This window comes from Jaculus jaculus, chromosome 2, assembly GCF_020740685.1.
Source record: "Jaculus jaculus isolate mJacJac1 chromosome 2, mJacJac1.mat.Y.cur, whole genome shotgun sequence".
NCBI classification, from domain to species: domain Eukaryota; kingdom Metazoa; phylum Chordata; class Mammalia; order Rodentia; family Dipodidae; genus Jaculus; species Jaculus jaculus.
The window spans coordinates 210649172-210664545 of NC_059103.1; the positions used below are offsets into that span (position 1 = coordinate 210649172).

A 15374-nucleotide genomic window follows, 5' to 3' on the forward strand; every position below is an offset into this window, starting at 1 on the left:
AGGCATGACACCCCTCCTATGGAGCAGTTTTAAATCCAATGGAAGAACAGTTGGTTACCCCTATAACAGACGTGCCATGATACACACCTGTGGCCACATGTTGACTGGCTGGGCAGTTGTACAGCTTGCAGGGTCCACTGCTGGGTAAGACTGGTGATGACATTTCTCCCTCTGCAGCCCAGCAGCACTTCCCAGCGCTTTCACAGCTCGCAGGGAGAAGGCTTTCAGCTCACTGAAGCCTGTGGTGACTTCAGCTTCTTATTGGTGGGACAACCAAGAGCACTGGTTATAGACTGTATTGTTTTGGGGACCTCATGGGCTTCCCTGACCAACAGCTCCCTGGGAGGTCTCCCACCCCGGGCAGTGGGATTTTCTTATAACGACCTATGGCTTCAGGACATAGTGTAGTATAGCCTCCACGCTGTGCACGAGATGCAGAAGCAACGTGAAGATTTGGCGTCTGGTTTCAGGGCTGTCGATCTTTAGTGTACCTAAGCTTCCTTTAGAGTCTTGCATTGCCTAAGAGGAGATTGCAAAAAGAAGCTGGTGGGTCACCCTTGCCCTGAATCCCGTTGGCCTGTTGGAAAGGAGTTTCTGTTCTTCTCCAAGGAACAGTCTCAGCCCCAGCACAGCTCCCTGCCCCCAGCTAGCCTATTAGTCTTTGCTGGTTTCCATTGTCCTGTGGAAGGTTCTAGCCAGCCTTTCCCTTCTGGGGAACACAAGCCTGAGGGGAAAGGCAGACACAGGATGCTTCGATTTTCATTCTTGTTGTGGCAACAACTGGTGCAATAAAACCCAAACCACGGGGACAAGGGGACAATGAAAACCACCTTCTCCCACTCTGAGCTGTGGAGCCCAGCCCTGGACCATTTGCGCTCCTGGGCAGGGGGTTTTATGAGGGTGACAGCCCCTAGTAGGCAAGCCATTGGCCCTCCCCAGGTTTGAATAAAAAAAGAAAACACCCACAAGCCATAATACACATAAAATCCTAATGTGCCTTCAAAATTACCTCATCTTTTATTTAGAGGTTATTTCGCCCTTGTCTTCCTTTATCGCTCTTTATATGACTGAAGTGGGTGAGCAGAGCCAAATGAGGCCATCTCGGTTGCTGAGCAGAGGGAGTGTTTATGGCCTAACTTTGGCGAGGCAACAAAGCCCCAAGAGTCTCTTCACTGCAGCCTGCACTCCCTCCCAAAGCCAGCTTCTTCTGTGTGGAGATTGCTGCTTCCCTATTAGGCCTGCTTTCTCTCATTTTTTTTTCTTTCCAAATGTCAATTTTATTGTATTTCCAAAGGAAAGGGAGGTGCCTTTCTGAGAAGCTGAGCCTTTCCACTGCACCTCAGAGGCCTCAGAAGGAGGGCTTCCACCCTCCCAGGGCCCAAACTCACCATTTGCTCAGCCCACAGCCAAGAAGAGAGCTAGGTGTGGTAGGCCATGCCTCCTGTCCCAGCATAGCCGAGGCAGAAGCAGGAGGATCAGGAGTTCGAAGTCAGCCTTGACTATATGAGCTGGAGGCTAGCCTGGGCTACATGAGAACCTCTAAAAAAATGAAGAAGGGATAGAAAGATGGATTAGCAGTTAAAGCACTTGCCTGAAAAGCCTAATGACCTGGGTCGGATTTCCCAGTACCCACATGAAGCCAAATGCAGTGGTACATGCATCTGGAGTTCATCCGTGGCACCTGGACACCCATTCTCTATCTCTCCCTGTCGCTTCTCTCTTGCTCTGTTTGCAAATAAATAAATACATAAAAATAGCTTTAAGAAATGAAGAAAAGTAGTTATATTTATTGTGGAGCTGAGTTTGGATGAAGGGGTGGGGAGAGGGAGACTGCTTTTTGCCAGCAGTGGTCCTCTACTTCAGCATTGTTAAAGGTACCCAGGAAGGATTCTTGAAACAGCGCAGAGTGCTCACCTCACTTCCTGGGGGGCAGAATTGTTTGGAGATCTCAGGTAGGATCTGAAATCTTCTACTTCTGTTTCCACAGAATGCCAACACTGTGGGTTCATGGACCATACGCGGGAGCTCGAGCTGGGGGTTGACCGAGATGCGGCGGGGTACGGTGTGGTGCTGTGTGGGGGACAGGGACAAAATACGGCCTCAAGGCACACTCCTCACTTCCTCTCGCCAGGCCCCATGTCTAACTGTCCATCACCTCCTGATAAAGCCATTAGGTTATGGCTCCATCCAGGGATTAACCACTGAAGAAGTGACCACCCTCATCATCCAGTTAGAATGAATGGTCTTCCCCTTCAACCTGACTGGATTTAGAATTGCCTAGGGGGCATATCGGAGGGTGTCTGTGAGAGGGTTTCTGGCGAGGTTTTTAGTTTTTTAAAACTTTTTTTTACTGACAATTTTCACACATGTACATAATGTATGTTGGTCATAATCTCCTCCCATTATTTTCTTGTGGTTTCCTCCCTATGCCTTTGTACCTCATCCACTGAACCCCTTCTTTCCCACTTGTAGCTCTTCTACTTTGACGTCGTTCTCCCCACTACCCACCTCGTTCATGATGAAATCTTGACGGGCTCAACACTTCCTACTGCTCAGGGCTTGCGCCAGAAATGTCAGTTGCTGTGAGGTCATGAATGGATCGGCCACTTCATGTCCACAAGACAGCATCACATAGCCGCTCTCCCCGTCCTTGGGCTCGGACATTCCTTCTGCCGCCTCTTACGTGATGTGCCCTGAGCCTTGCGTCTTGTGATAGAGACATGTCATTTAGTGCTGGACACTCACTTGTCACTTTGATGACTTTGAGTGTCTCCATTACTCAACATGATCTGTAAAAAGAAGCTTCTCCAGAGAGCTTTACATAGGAAGAAAGAACAATTTTGAATATGGGTAGAACTACCCTAAGAGCTGAGGTCTCAGCTGAAGGAGGAGGGAAACAGGAGACAGTCAATGGAATATGACCATTCCCCATGTGAGCAGGCAGCCTCACACACATGTTCCCATAGCTGCAAGATGCCCAGGCAGGCATGTCTCCTCAGCCACAATGGATGACATCTCCTTACGCTGGGAACCACAATGAACTCTTCCTCCAAAAATTGCTCCCTGCCAGATATCTGGTTACAGTGACAGGAGAAATAACTAACAGATACGTCTTGAACATATGAACCTTCGAGGCGCATTTCACAGTCAGATCCTAACAGTGTCAGGGTCTCTGTGGCTTGGGCAGGTGAATGCGGAATGGAGATGATGGAACACAGATGCCTCATTACATTAGCAGAATGTGAGCATATACATTGCGATGGGTCAGTCTGCTGTTATGTTGAGAATAAGTGAGGTCTGGGGGGGCGTGGGGGAGCAAAGGAAGAAGTAGGAACCACAGCTGGAAAATATGACAGTAATTCATGTAGTGATGAGATAGCCTGCACGGTGATGCTGGACAGGATGTGTTTAGTTCAGGTTTTTGGATGAGTTGTGTATGCTCATTCAAACCTCAGTTTTTAAGCTCAATGATTATTTCCTTGGTAGTGCAAGATTCTGATTTAATTTCATTTCTTTTTCTCCAGCTGTGCAGGAACAAGGCCCAGGGGAAGAAGGGAACCCTGGCTGCTACTAGAAGCAGGAAGTCAAAAGTGTGGCAAACCCTATGTTGGAGAGAAGGCCTAAGCACTTTCACTTTAAACACACCACTGAGCCCCAAAGGGATCTCATTCCTAGTCAAATAGCCCCACTACGCCCAGCTGCCACAGCAAAGAGTTATCTGCTCTCAAAGAAGCAAAGAGTGGCACCTATGACTAACCAGTTCACCTAGGCCTTGGACCATCATACAGTGGAGTAGCTAAGTAAGACTGCCTACAATACAGGCCAGAGACGAAACAAGAAAAAGAGCAGAGGCAGTTGGCCTTGACTGTGAGGAAAGATGTTGGCAAAGGGGACATTCCTCCTTGGGGACCTCCCATCCTTCAAGCAGAGCTCAGGACAGTCACTCTCCTGGCTCTGAACAAGAAGGCTCAACTGGGGTGACTGCACATGGCCGGGGTCTCATTGAGGTCGGGGTTTTCCTGCTTGTTCAGTGTCGGAAGACGGGATCCTGTATTGCATCATCAGGGTGGAGGCCAGGCTGGGGCAGCTAGTCCACAGGAACACGGGCTCTCTGCTATTTCCATACAAGTTGACACCAAGGATGAGGAATGGAGCATTGGTTAAGCTGGTGAGAGTCCTCAGGACGAATGGCAGTGATAGGTATGAGATCCAGCATCACTAGGAAGGCAGTATCTGCCCCCCAAAAGACAAACAAACAGATAAATGTACAGGGATGAGCTTTCTATAAATAAAGACAATAAATTTTTCTTCAAAAAAAACCAATAAATAAAACCCTCCACAATTTCCATCTTCCTGCATGCTTGGGATTGCAGCCTTGCATTCAGCGCAGTGATGGTCAATCTTGAATGACCCAGGAGTCAGCTAAAAGACAGGACTCCGGGCTGGGGACACGGCCTCGTGGGTTAGAGCACTTGCTACACAAGCAGGAGGACCTGACTTCAAACTCAAGCATCCATGAAAAAAAAAGGCAATCTACATGAAAAATGGCAAGATCGAGGTTCAGCGAGACTCTCAAGGCCATAGGCAGAGCAGTGGTGGGGAGGACATTCAGTATTCTACACTGGCCTCCAGATGTGTGGTACGTGCACATGAGATAAACCATAGGCACACATTCCCCCTCCCTTTCACAAAATAAAGTTTGTTAAAAAATACATGGCCTGGAAAGATGGCTTAGCGGTTAAGCACTTCCCTGTGAAGCCTAAGGACCCTGGTTCCAGCTCGATTCCCCAGGACTTGCGTAAGCCAGATGCACAAGGAGTGCACATGTCTGGAGTTCCTTTGCAGTGGCTGGAGGCCTTGGCACACCAATTCTCTATCTGTTTCTCCCTCTCTCTCTTTCTCTAACTGCCTCTTTCTCTCTCTGTCTGTCGCTCTCAAGTAAATAAATAAAAATAACAAAAAAAAAAAAAAAAAAAAGACATGTCTCTTGGCCAGCCTGTGAGGGATTTCCCGGAAGGGCTAGCTGGCAGAGGCAGAGCCTCTCTCAGGGTGGGCATGGTCCTCTGGCTGCAGCCCCGAGGACGAGGCCTGAGGGCGGCACAGGGCTGCCTGTGCCTGCTCGCCCTTGACTCTTGCAGGCACAGCTTCACTGCTGCTGCTGTCCTTTGTGCACGTCAGAGCCCAGTTTCCTCAGCCTTCCACTGTGGACTGAAGACCAGTGGCTCTCCAGGAGTCCTTCAGCCCTCAGTGTGAGATTGGGAAGGCTGAGGCATCCAGCCTCATGAGCTGCTCAGCAATGGGGTTCTCAGCCTGCAGACAGCGTTACTGGGCTACCCAGCCTGTATGGCGTAAACCAGTGTAGGAAACCTCATTTGTGTTATTACTCGCTCTCTCTGTTCATCTGCAGAGCTTAGCTGATACAATGCCTAAGCACTGTGGAGGAGCATGCTGAGGACTTTGTTTACACACGGGCTCCACAAGACTGTCAGTTCTGGTTTCTGACTGAATCTCATTTTGTGTCTTAAGACGGCCTGAGACTTGCAGAACCCTCCTGTGTCAGCCTCTCAATATTCGTTTCTTTTTATTTTAGTTATTTTTGGAATTTTGAGGTAGAGTCTTGCTCTAGCCCAGGCTGACCTGAAGTTCACTATGGAGTCTCAGGGTGGCCTCAAACTCACAGCAATCCTCCTACTTCTGCCTCTGGAGTGCTGGGATTAAAGGTGTGCTCCACTATGCCTGGCTCTAGATACATTTGTTTTTGTTGCTGATTTAGTGATGGGGCTGAAACCTGGCCCCTCAAGCATGCTGAGCATGTACAGCCCCTGAGGCCCCCACATCAAAAGTGTCTGGTAGCAAAGCTTCAAGCCATGCTAAGACGGCAGAAGGCCAAGAACACTAAGTCTAGAGTCTAAAAAGTTTTGATTCTCCAGATCCTGAGTTTAGGGATCAATAGTTAATTTCTGAATGTCCTTGGCATGGTCCCAAGTAACAGGTGTATAATACACATGTGTTGAACTTAGATGAATCAGCTTATCAACACCACAAGCTTTCAGTCCTCCATGTGGGCAGTGATGGGGGATGCCTATTGTTAGCGGATTTCCTTTTCCGATGCAGAAAGCAGTTCACGTTTCTGCGTGCCGACTGCATGCTAGGGGTAAGGGAAACAGCGTGCGTGTGCTGGGGCAGCCCGCTTCCCAGCTCAGCCCACCTCCCGGTGTTCATCTTTGAGCCTTTGCGTAATCCCTCCCTCCCTGCGCAGAGGTGGGCCTGTGAAGATGATTGATGACCTGCCACTTCTGAGACTAAAAGTCTTTGCAGCTCCCATCTTGCTTCTTCCTCTTCTCTCTTGGCTCCCCCATCCTGTGGAAAGCTAGTGTCCATGTCCTAAGAAGCCCCATGGTGAAGCCAACAAGGTGAGGAGCCAAGGCCCCTAGCCACAGCCATTCCGATGAGCCTGGAAGCAGCCTTGGCAGGGCCGCCGTTCCCGGACAGCAGGGCTGGGCCAGGACCCCAGGCCTGGTCACGCGCACCCGGCTGCTCTGGAGACCAGAGGAGGAGAGAGACGGGCTTCATGTTCGCAGCTGCTATGTTTGCAGGCCACTAGCTACACAGTAAAGACTCCTAACAGAATCCTCATATTAGGTCTTTGGGGACAAGAATCCACAATATTGAACATGGAAGGACCAAATCATTTATTACTTAACACAGGGCATTTTGAGCCTGGAAGGCACCTTCTCTTTTTATTTACTCTGTACAGCATTTGTACTTAAGACAGTGCCCAAGTTGTTGATGTAGCATAATATATAATCAGGTTAAGTGACTTTTTAAAAATGTTGTTTGTTTATTTGTTTTTATTTATTTGAGAATGACAGAGAGAGAGACACAGAGAGAGGCAGAGAGTGAGAGAGACAATGGGCACACCAGGGCTTCCAGCCACCACAAACGAACTCCAGACGTATGTGCCCCCTTGTACATCTGGCTAACGTGGGTCCTGGGGAATTGAGCCTCGAACCGGGGTCCTTAGGCTTCACAGACAAGTGCTTGACCACTAAACTATCTCTCCAGCCCAGGTTAAGTGAACTTTAACGGGGGAATCCCAGACACCAACAGGCAGAGCCAGGCCTGTCCTGAGATGTGACCATTTCCAGCCTCTGTGCCTTCCGCTGTCACCATGAACCGCCTCTCTGGCTACTTGCTGAGCACGTACTCAGGAGCGGTAGACGTGCACGTGTGAGGACTTAGGATTTGCGTGCTGTAAACCACACATAGAGGTGCACGCAAAAGACAGGAAGGAGACAAGTTGTGCTTTTGTAGAGATAATTTATAATTTGAAAGCAATACATCTCTTGGACAAAAAATCTGCAAAATTCTGAGAGAAGGACTTCAGTCTGTTGGCCTATACATGTGTAGAACTCACAGGTAGGCGACGGAGTATAGCATGTGTTGAGATAAGTCATAAACTCATGACCAAGTGTCTTATTTTCTCAACCATTCCTATTTTCTTTGCTGGTCAAGTCTGCGTTGGCAGAAGGAAGCTGAAGGTAGATACTCCCTGGAGCACCCACAACACACAGTCTCAGCATGCAAAAATCCCAGTCCCTCACAGAGTCCCAACACACACAATCACAATGCCTTTTCTCCATACCTATGCATCTGTTTCTTTTTTCCGCTTTCTTTACTCCTCTCCCTCTTTCTCTGTTAGGCTTTCGTGCCCTTTTTTTCTTCTACTAGCCTAACTCCATTTGCCATGCTTTCATTTGTCTTTTCTCTCATTCATCCAACAAATGTGTAACTAGGGGTATACTGTGTGCCAGGAAAAATACTAGACGCTAGGGAAATGCTTCATTCATTCATTCATTTTTCATTCATTCATGAAATATTCAGTCCCCATTATGTTTCAGGCACTTCAAGGCATTGAGTTCATATAATAAGCAAACAGACAGAAATCCTTTGCTCTTAAAACTATGGTAGGAGGAAATGGAGAATGAGTGAGGTGGATAAGCCACACGGTATGTTAGATAGTGATGAAGTCTACAGAGAAAAATAAGATGAAGCTCTGGGGGCAGGAGAGATTGCTCAGGGGTTAAGGCACTTGCCTGCAAAGCCTAATGACCGGGGTTGGATTCCCTAGTACCCATGTAAAGACAGATGTACAAGGTGGCACATATGTCTGGATTGCGTTTGCAGTGGCTGAAGGCCCTGGTGTGCCCATTCTGTCTCTGAATGTGCCTTTTTCTTTCTCTGATGAAATAAAAATAAAATAAAATATTAAAAAATACAGTTAAGGGAGCTTGTATGGTGAGAGAAGACCCATGATGAGTGGTACGAGAGACATAGGCAGATTGCTGACAGGTTTGCCAGGGGTCAGAAGAAAGACACGTCTCCACGCTGAGTCAGTAGGAGACAGTGGAGGCCTTTGAGTGACAGCGACTGACTTGCAGGTTACCTGTTTCTCTCTGTCTGTTGTGATGCTGGCGGACAAGGGTTCTGCTTTCAAGAAGCTCATAGTTTAGTAGGAGAAAGCTCTAGAAACATTTAAGAAGGGGAGATGAAATGCTATGGATAGAGGCTCTGATAGGTTCTGCCTCAAGTCATCGAGGAAAGCGACAGGGGACAAGTGACGCCTCTGAGAGGTGATGGGGAACATGGGGTAGAGGTGGTATCTTTTGAATCAAGGCTTGAAATTTGGGTGGACCATGCATCCCAAGGGACAGAGGACCAAGATACAGACAGAAAGATCTGCGTAAGCAAAGGCGTGGTGCTCTGAGGCTGACAGGGAAATGACAGTGGAGTCTGGTAGGGCTGAAGCACGAGAGATGGGGAGCCCGGCTCTCCTCTGGGAAGGTCTGAGGGAATCAAGCCCAGGATGATTATAACTGGATTGGGGTCATGGCTACAGTGTACATAGGGTCTATATGTATAGTTTTTCCCTTCCATTTCCCTGTATGCTTCTGGGAACTGGCTTGAAGGGTGAGATTTTGCTAAAGCTTGATGCTGTCTGCTTGCTTGATGGTGACTCACTCATGAGCCACCAGGGGTGCACATCCAGGGCTCAGGAACACGTGTCTCATCAGGGCCTGACTGAGCAGTGGGGTGGGCTCTTCAGCCCAGCTAGTGGTCTGGCAGCTCTGCCCCCAGGCTCAGATCAGAAGTAGGCTAGAAAGGGAAGATAGTCCCTGCTATCCTTCACCTCCCCTGAAAATCTGGTAAGTCCCATAGCCCAGATAACTGGGCTTTCCCAGACAGCAGTGTGCTGAGGAGGTTTTTGTTATATGCATGGCCTGGGAGAAGTTTGAGAGCCAGAGGCATAGAGTGAGGTCAAGAGACAACAGCAAGGAAGTAAGCACATCTGACAATGTTAATGCTATAACAATGAGAAATGCTGGAAAAATAGCAACGAAGCATGGGCAGCCTGAACAGAGAGATGGAGTAGGCTGTGTCTGAGAGGCCCAGGAAGCCTGTAGAGGACCAAGGAAGGGGAGAAGTGAGACTGAGCATGGACAGAGAGGATAGCAAGGGAGGTGAGAGTGGTAAGATCCGTGCAGATGTGGAGAAAGGATGGAGAGGTGCCTGGGCCCTGTGGGCTGTGCTAGGAAGTTTGGACTTTCTTCTAAGTATGGACAATTTTGACTGGGCAACATATGATTGGATTTATGCAGTGGGCAGAGGACAAGATTATAAGCAAGAAGACCATGAGGGAGTCATGATAGAGCACTTGGGGTTTCTATGTGGAGAGGAGGAACACAGGGTGTGGTCATGTCATATTGGGGCCATATGTTGGAGGGGATCCATCTATAAGACTGAGATGGTTTCTTTCATGTCACTGTGAGGAGGCAGAAGTGGTCTCTCGTCCCCAAAGTGGCTGCTTCCATACTGGGAGAGGTACAGAAAAAGACCTTTGCAAATTCACCGAGATATGCAGAGAGCGCAGAGGCTACATCACAGGGAGCCGGCCAGGAAGGAGGTCACACAGAGGGCCCGCTTCGGCAGAGGGGCTAGCCCATGGAGTCACCAGTCCACAAAAAAGATGTGCTTGTTTGCTAGGCAGTAACTTTTCCCTTGGGAAACCTGGGTCTGAATGTAGATCCTGGTGGGAATCAGTTGTCCAGCTCCAGAAATACCACCACTTCGTTGGATTAACAAAGAAAAAAAATGAGCACACTATATTTTGTGAGCTGCATATTGGCCTCAAATTTGGAGCCTAAATAGGCGTGGCATGATGTCTCTAAGTTCCACTGCAGGGAGGGAGGGACTGAACTCGGGAAGCAGTGTTTGCTCCGACCTCCACACAGGATCTGGACTAGCTCAACAGCGTCCACCAAGCTGGGTGGGCTGCTAAATGGAGGTGGTCGGGGTCACCATTCCCCATTTACTCCTGGCATCACCTCAATCATGGAGGGAAGTCTGCAGAGCCGAGGGCTGCAGGCAGTGGGTCTGTCCTTCTAATGAGGTTGTCCGAAGGCAAACAGAGAGCCTCTGAGGAGGTTCATGAAGGTGAAGGAGAGGTGTTGATGAGCCATCCCCAGCTCTCTCTGGAGCATTGCAGAAGGCAGAGCTAATAGGGCGAGACAGCCCCAGGGGACAGAGTGGTTAAGGGATACTGTGAAAATCCACCCTGATTTTCTCGGTGTAAAGCTTTTTATGAGACACGCCCCAGAAAGAATTGGAAAACTCAGCGAAGTAGACAGTGGAGGAAGGATGGGAAGCAGATCCCAGAACCGGCAGCAGCTCCCTGGGCCAGCACCACATTCATGATCAGCTTCCAGCCAGCGTCTGCTGGCAGCTGCCATAGGAATTGGCCACGGGCAAGTTCCCGGGGTAAGAGGTGTACCCTGGGCGTGGCAGGCAGGCTTCCTTGTTTAGGCTCACCCCCATGGATCCGCAGGGCCTACTGCTGCTGAGTAATAAAGCAGACTCCAATCTGTCCGCAAGGAGCTCTTGCAACAGACAGTGCCGGGCCGCCAGGTAAACAGCCGGTGTGTATGCCCAGAGCTGTGCTTACATCTGTCTTCCAGGGAACCCTCCCTCCCTGCTGGCCTCTGGGCTGTGCCTCCACCCTGCCTTTCTGTCTTGCTCTCTGAGGATCCCTCATCCTTCCCTGGGAATCAGGTCACAAGTACTGGAAGGCAGGTGTCATAGGGTATGAATCAGGGACCTGTGAGGAGAAGGTTGCAGATGTGGGCCACAGCCAAGCCCAAAAGTTTATCGGAGACTTTGGTCAATAGACAGCATCTATTGAGTTATTCATCTGCATAGCATGGGTCACCTTCTTGTGGAAGACGTTTAGCAAACTAGATACCACAGATTGGTTAAGAATGACTCCATTTTCCTGTGCTTTCTGTGTGAAACTTAATTTCACGTAAGCGGGAAGCGTACATGGGGAAAGCTGGATGTCATTTCTGACTCATGCCCCCCAAAACTTTCATACCTTCAGGTGGCTCATGATTTTCAGGGTGACTGGACATTTTTTAAATTTATTTTTATTTTTATTTATTTATTTGACAAAGGGAGAAGGGGGAAGAGAATGGGCCTCTAGCACTGTAAATGAACTCCAGACAAGTGTGCCCCTTGTGCATCTGGTTAACATGGGTCCTGGGGAGTCGAATGTGGGCCCTTTGACTTGGCAGGCAATCTCCTTAACTGCTAAGCCATCCCTCCAGCACAGGGTGGCTGGACTTTTAAAAAACTATCTGCTTTTGTTGATGCCCAAGAGATGCCTCCGAGAGTGATGACCTTGACTTGAGTTTCTCTCCTATGTGCCTGCCTGCCAGATTCAGCAGACTGCTACTGAGCAGGATGAAGCCTGGGCTCCGACAAGGGCCAGACCCGAGTCCCTGTCCTTGGAGTTCAGGCTTCCAGTGTGACGCTGACCTCAGATGCAGCACTCAGCAGCGGCGTGGAGTGGTGCACCCAGGCTCCAGCGGGGCAGTTCATGTGGGACAGCAGGGAGTCTGAGAGTGCCTCCATGAGGAGACAGCGGGATCAGTTTTCTCCAGCTGGGATCTGTCCAGTGATCTGCAGGTGGGCCTCACCGTATGTCCCTGTGGTGTATAGGTGACGAATTCATTTGTACACATTTAGCCAAAGGAACGCAGATGCACGGGAGATGGTCCAGGGGTTAAAGGCAGTTTTTTACCAAGCCTGCTGGCCTGCGTTCAATCCACCAGTTACCCACATAAAGCCAGATGCAAAAAGTGGTACATGCATCTGGTGTTTGCTTGAAGTGGCAAGAGGCCCTGGTATGCATGGGTGTGTGGGCGCACATCTACACACACACACACACACACACACACTCACTTACATGCAAGCACATGCACATAAAATTCACCAGTATCACAAGAGGATGTATCAAAGGTTTCTTGGTAACTTCCTCCAGGCCTTACACTTGGCTGATGGGGCCCTGGGACCTGTGCCCTTTCTGAAGTAGTTCTCCAAATGGGTATCTGAAAGTATGCATGACTGACTTGCTGGTAAGCAAGTAAGATGGACCAGAATATTTGGCATTGAGGTAAGATTGTAAGCTTTGTCATTATTTCAAGTTTTCTTTAAAATTACCACATTCTCCCAGGGTAAAGACTTTTTTACTCATCTTTTATTTTTATTTATTTATTTGCAAAAATAGTTCTTTATTACAATATATAAAACAAATATAACTTTACATGTTTGTAACAAATCACATTGTAACTGATACAAAACTCTCCAGTGGACTTCCGCACGCAGACGTGGTATTGAAATGTCCGCATGTTTGGCTAAGAGTATATAAATTCTCACTATGTCCATAGTCACGTTTCAGTACTAAAAGAAGCAGCAGTTCCATCTGCCAGTGACAGAGTTTTGACCTACTCCCTTGCCTTTCCTGTAGACCAGAGACCCCTCACCCGGGCCTCAGGCCCAGCACACGAACATGCTGCTCGCACCCCCGCATCTTTGGGAGCACTCTGAAAGGCCATTTCCATTTTAATCGCGAGATGTGGATTGTACCCCTCAATCTGAAAGTCTTCCACATTGAAGTCATCAATTCTGTCAACCTTCCCGAAGATTTTGAGCTTTGGGAAGGGTCTGGGTTTGCGCTGAAGCTGAATTTTCAGTGGCTCCACGTGATTCAGGTAAATGTGTGCATCTCCCAAAGTGTGCACAAAGTCACCTTCAGGCCTGTGGTGGGTGCGCTCATGTAGGTGAGCAGGGCATAGCTGGTGATGTTGAAGCGCGCACCCAGGCCCATGTCTCCTGACCTCTGGTACAGCTGGCAGGACGGCTCCCCATTCACCACTTAGAGCAGGCAGAGGGCATGGCCGGGAGGCAGCGCCATCAGAGGAAGGTCTTTTGGGTTCCAGGCGCACATGGTGATTCTTCTGTCATCAGGGTTGGTTTTGATGGTATCAATGACTTTTTGCAATTGGTCCACTCCTTGTCCCGAGTCATCTGAATGCATATCTTTGTGGTCCACCCCGAAATGCCTCCACTGGAAACCATACACTGGGCCCAAGACCCCTTCTTGTCGTGCAGAGAATTCCAAGCTGTCGAAAAAATCTTGGGACCCATTAGCATCCCAGATCTTCACTGCCTTGGATGACAGTTTTTGGCATTTGTGGATCCCTTGGTAAGCCACAGCAGCTCCTCCAAAATGCCCTTCCAGAACACGCGTTTGAATGTGAGTAGAGGAAATTCGGCTCGGAGGCTGTAGCGCGCCTGCATGGTGAACACCGACTGCGTGCCGGTGCCCGCGCGGTCCTCCTTCCTGAAGCCGCAGCGCAGGATGTGCTCCACCTGGCGCAGGTAATGCGGCTCGCCCTGCGCCGAGTGCGCAGCTCCCGCCCCGGGTTCGCATCCGGCCTCGGGCATGGTGAGGGGGAAACCTCTCGGAGAAGAGGGCTGGCCGAGGGGACGCTGCGCTCTCTTATTTTTAATACATTTATTATTTTATTTGCAAGGAGAGATAAAAAGAGAGAGAAAGAAAGATAGATAATGGTCACTTCATTATCCAGGGCCTCTTACCACTGCAGACAAACTCCAGATGCATGGCCACTTTCTACATTTGGCTTTAAGTGGGGCTGGTGGGGGGGGTGGGGGGGAAGGGGGGCGGGGTTTGAACAAAGGCCGTCAAGCTTTGTAAGCAAGTGCTTTTAAACATTGAGCTCTCTCTTCAGCCACCCCACAATATTTTTATTTGTTTATTTGCAAGGGGATGGAGAGAGCAAGAGAGAGAGAGAGACAGACAGAGTGAGTGAGAGAGAGAGAGAGAGAGAGAGAGAGAGAGAGAGAGAGAGAAAGAATGTATACTCCAGAGCCTCCAGCCACTGAAAACAAACTACAGATGCATGTGCTCTTTCATACATCTGATATCAGGTAGGTATTGAGAAATCAAAACCAGGCTGTCAGAATTTGCAAGCAAGTGTCCTTACTCAATTGATTTTTCCAAGGTAGGGCATCACTCTAGCCAAGGCTGACCTGGAATTCAGTATGTAGTCTCAGGCTGTCCTTGAACTCACGGTCATTCTCCTATCTCAGCTTCTGGAGTGATGGGGTTAAAGGTGTGCACCACCACACCTGGCTCATCTTTTTTATCTTCACCTAACAGCTTTCTTCACTTAAAAAAAAATCATTTATTGAATATCTACCAACTAGGATTCACAGTTGACTTTGTCTTATAAGTGGAGAAAAACAATCTGAATACATCTTGGAAAATGATAGGTTGGGGAAAACAGAGAGTTTAGGAGTCTGAGGTCATTGTCCTTAGACCCAGGGTAGGTTGGTGAGAAAAGATGGTGAGCTCATATAAGCAGAGATCAGGCAACTTTGGCACTCCAGCCAGGCAGTAGATCAGGTGGCTTTGGCAGGTGAGAGCCAAGGGCCAGGCTGCTTGGCAACTGCCCCAGGCTGCCTCAGATTCCCATTGTGTTGAGCCCAGGTTGATCCACCTACCTACGTGCCCATATACTGTCATGGGCCAACCACAGTGCAAAAGAAATAACATGAAAAATCAAATGCAAGAAAATCCAGTTAGATCACCCAGTCCTACAATGAACATCTCTAATCAAAACATAGAAGAGTCATTAGTATCAGAACACCAACATGAAGCTATGAGCAATGCAACCCAGACCAAGCTACTGGTAGAACTTGCAGGAAAGCAACAAAGGAATGATAATCGTGTGCATGCTGCCATCACTAGACCAGACCTAATAGATAAGAAAATGGAAGGAGTTCAATGACAGTTAAGAGATTTGAGGGAGTGTGAGAAAAAAAAGAAGACCTTAAAAATCAGCTGGCCATGCTAAATGAAGACATAAAGAAATGCAAGGAAGAATTCCAAGAATCATCAAGAAAATCAGAAAATGATGTGAAAAGGGAGCTTGACAGAGGGATGGAAATTATAC

The 15374-nt window shown here is 48.7% G+C and overlaps 1 pseudogene; it reads right to left on the reverse strand.

Moving 5' to 3' along the window:
- Positions 1-384: 384 nt before the first annotated feature.
- LOC101617010 lies at positions 385-13842 on the reverse strand (annotated as a pseudogene).
- Between the last annotated feature and the right edge of the window lie 1532 nt (positions 13843-15374).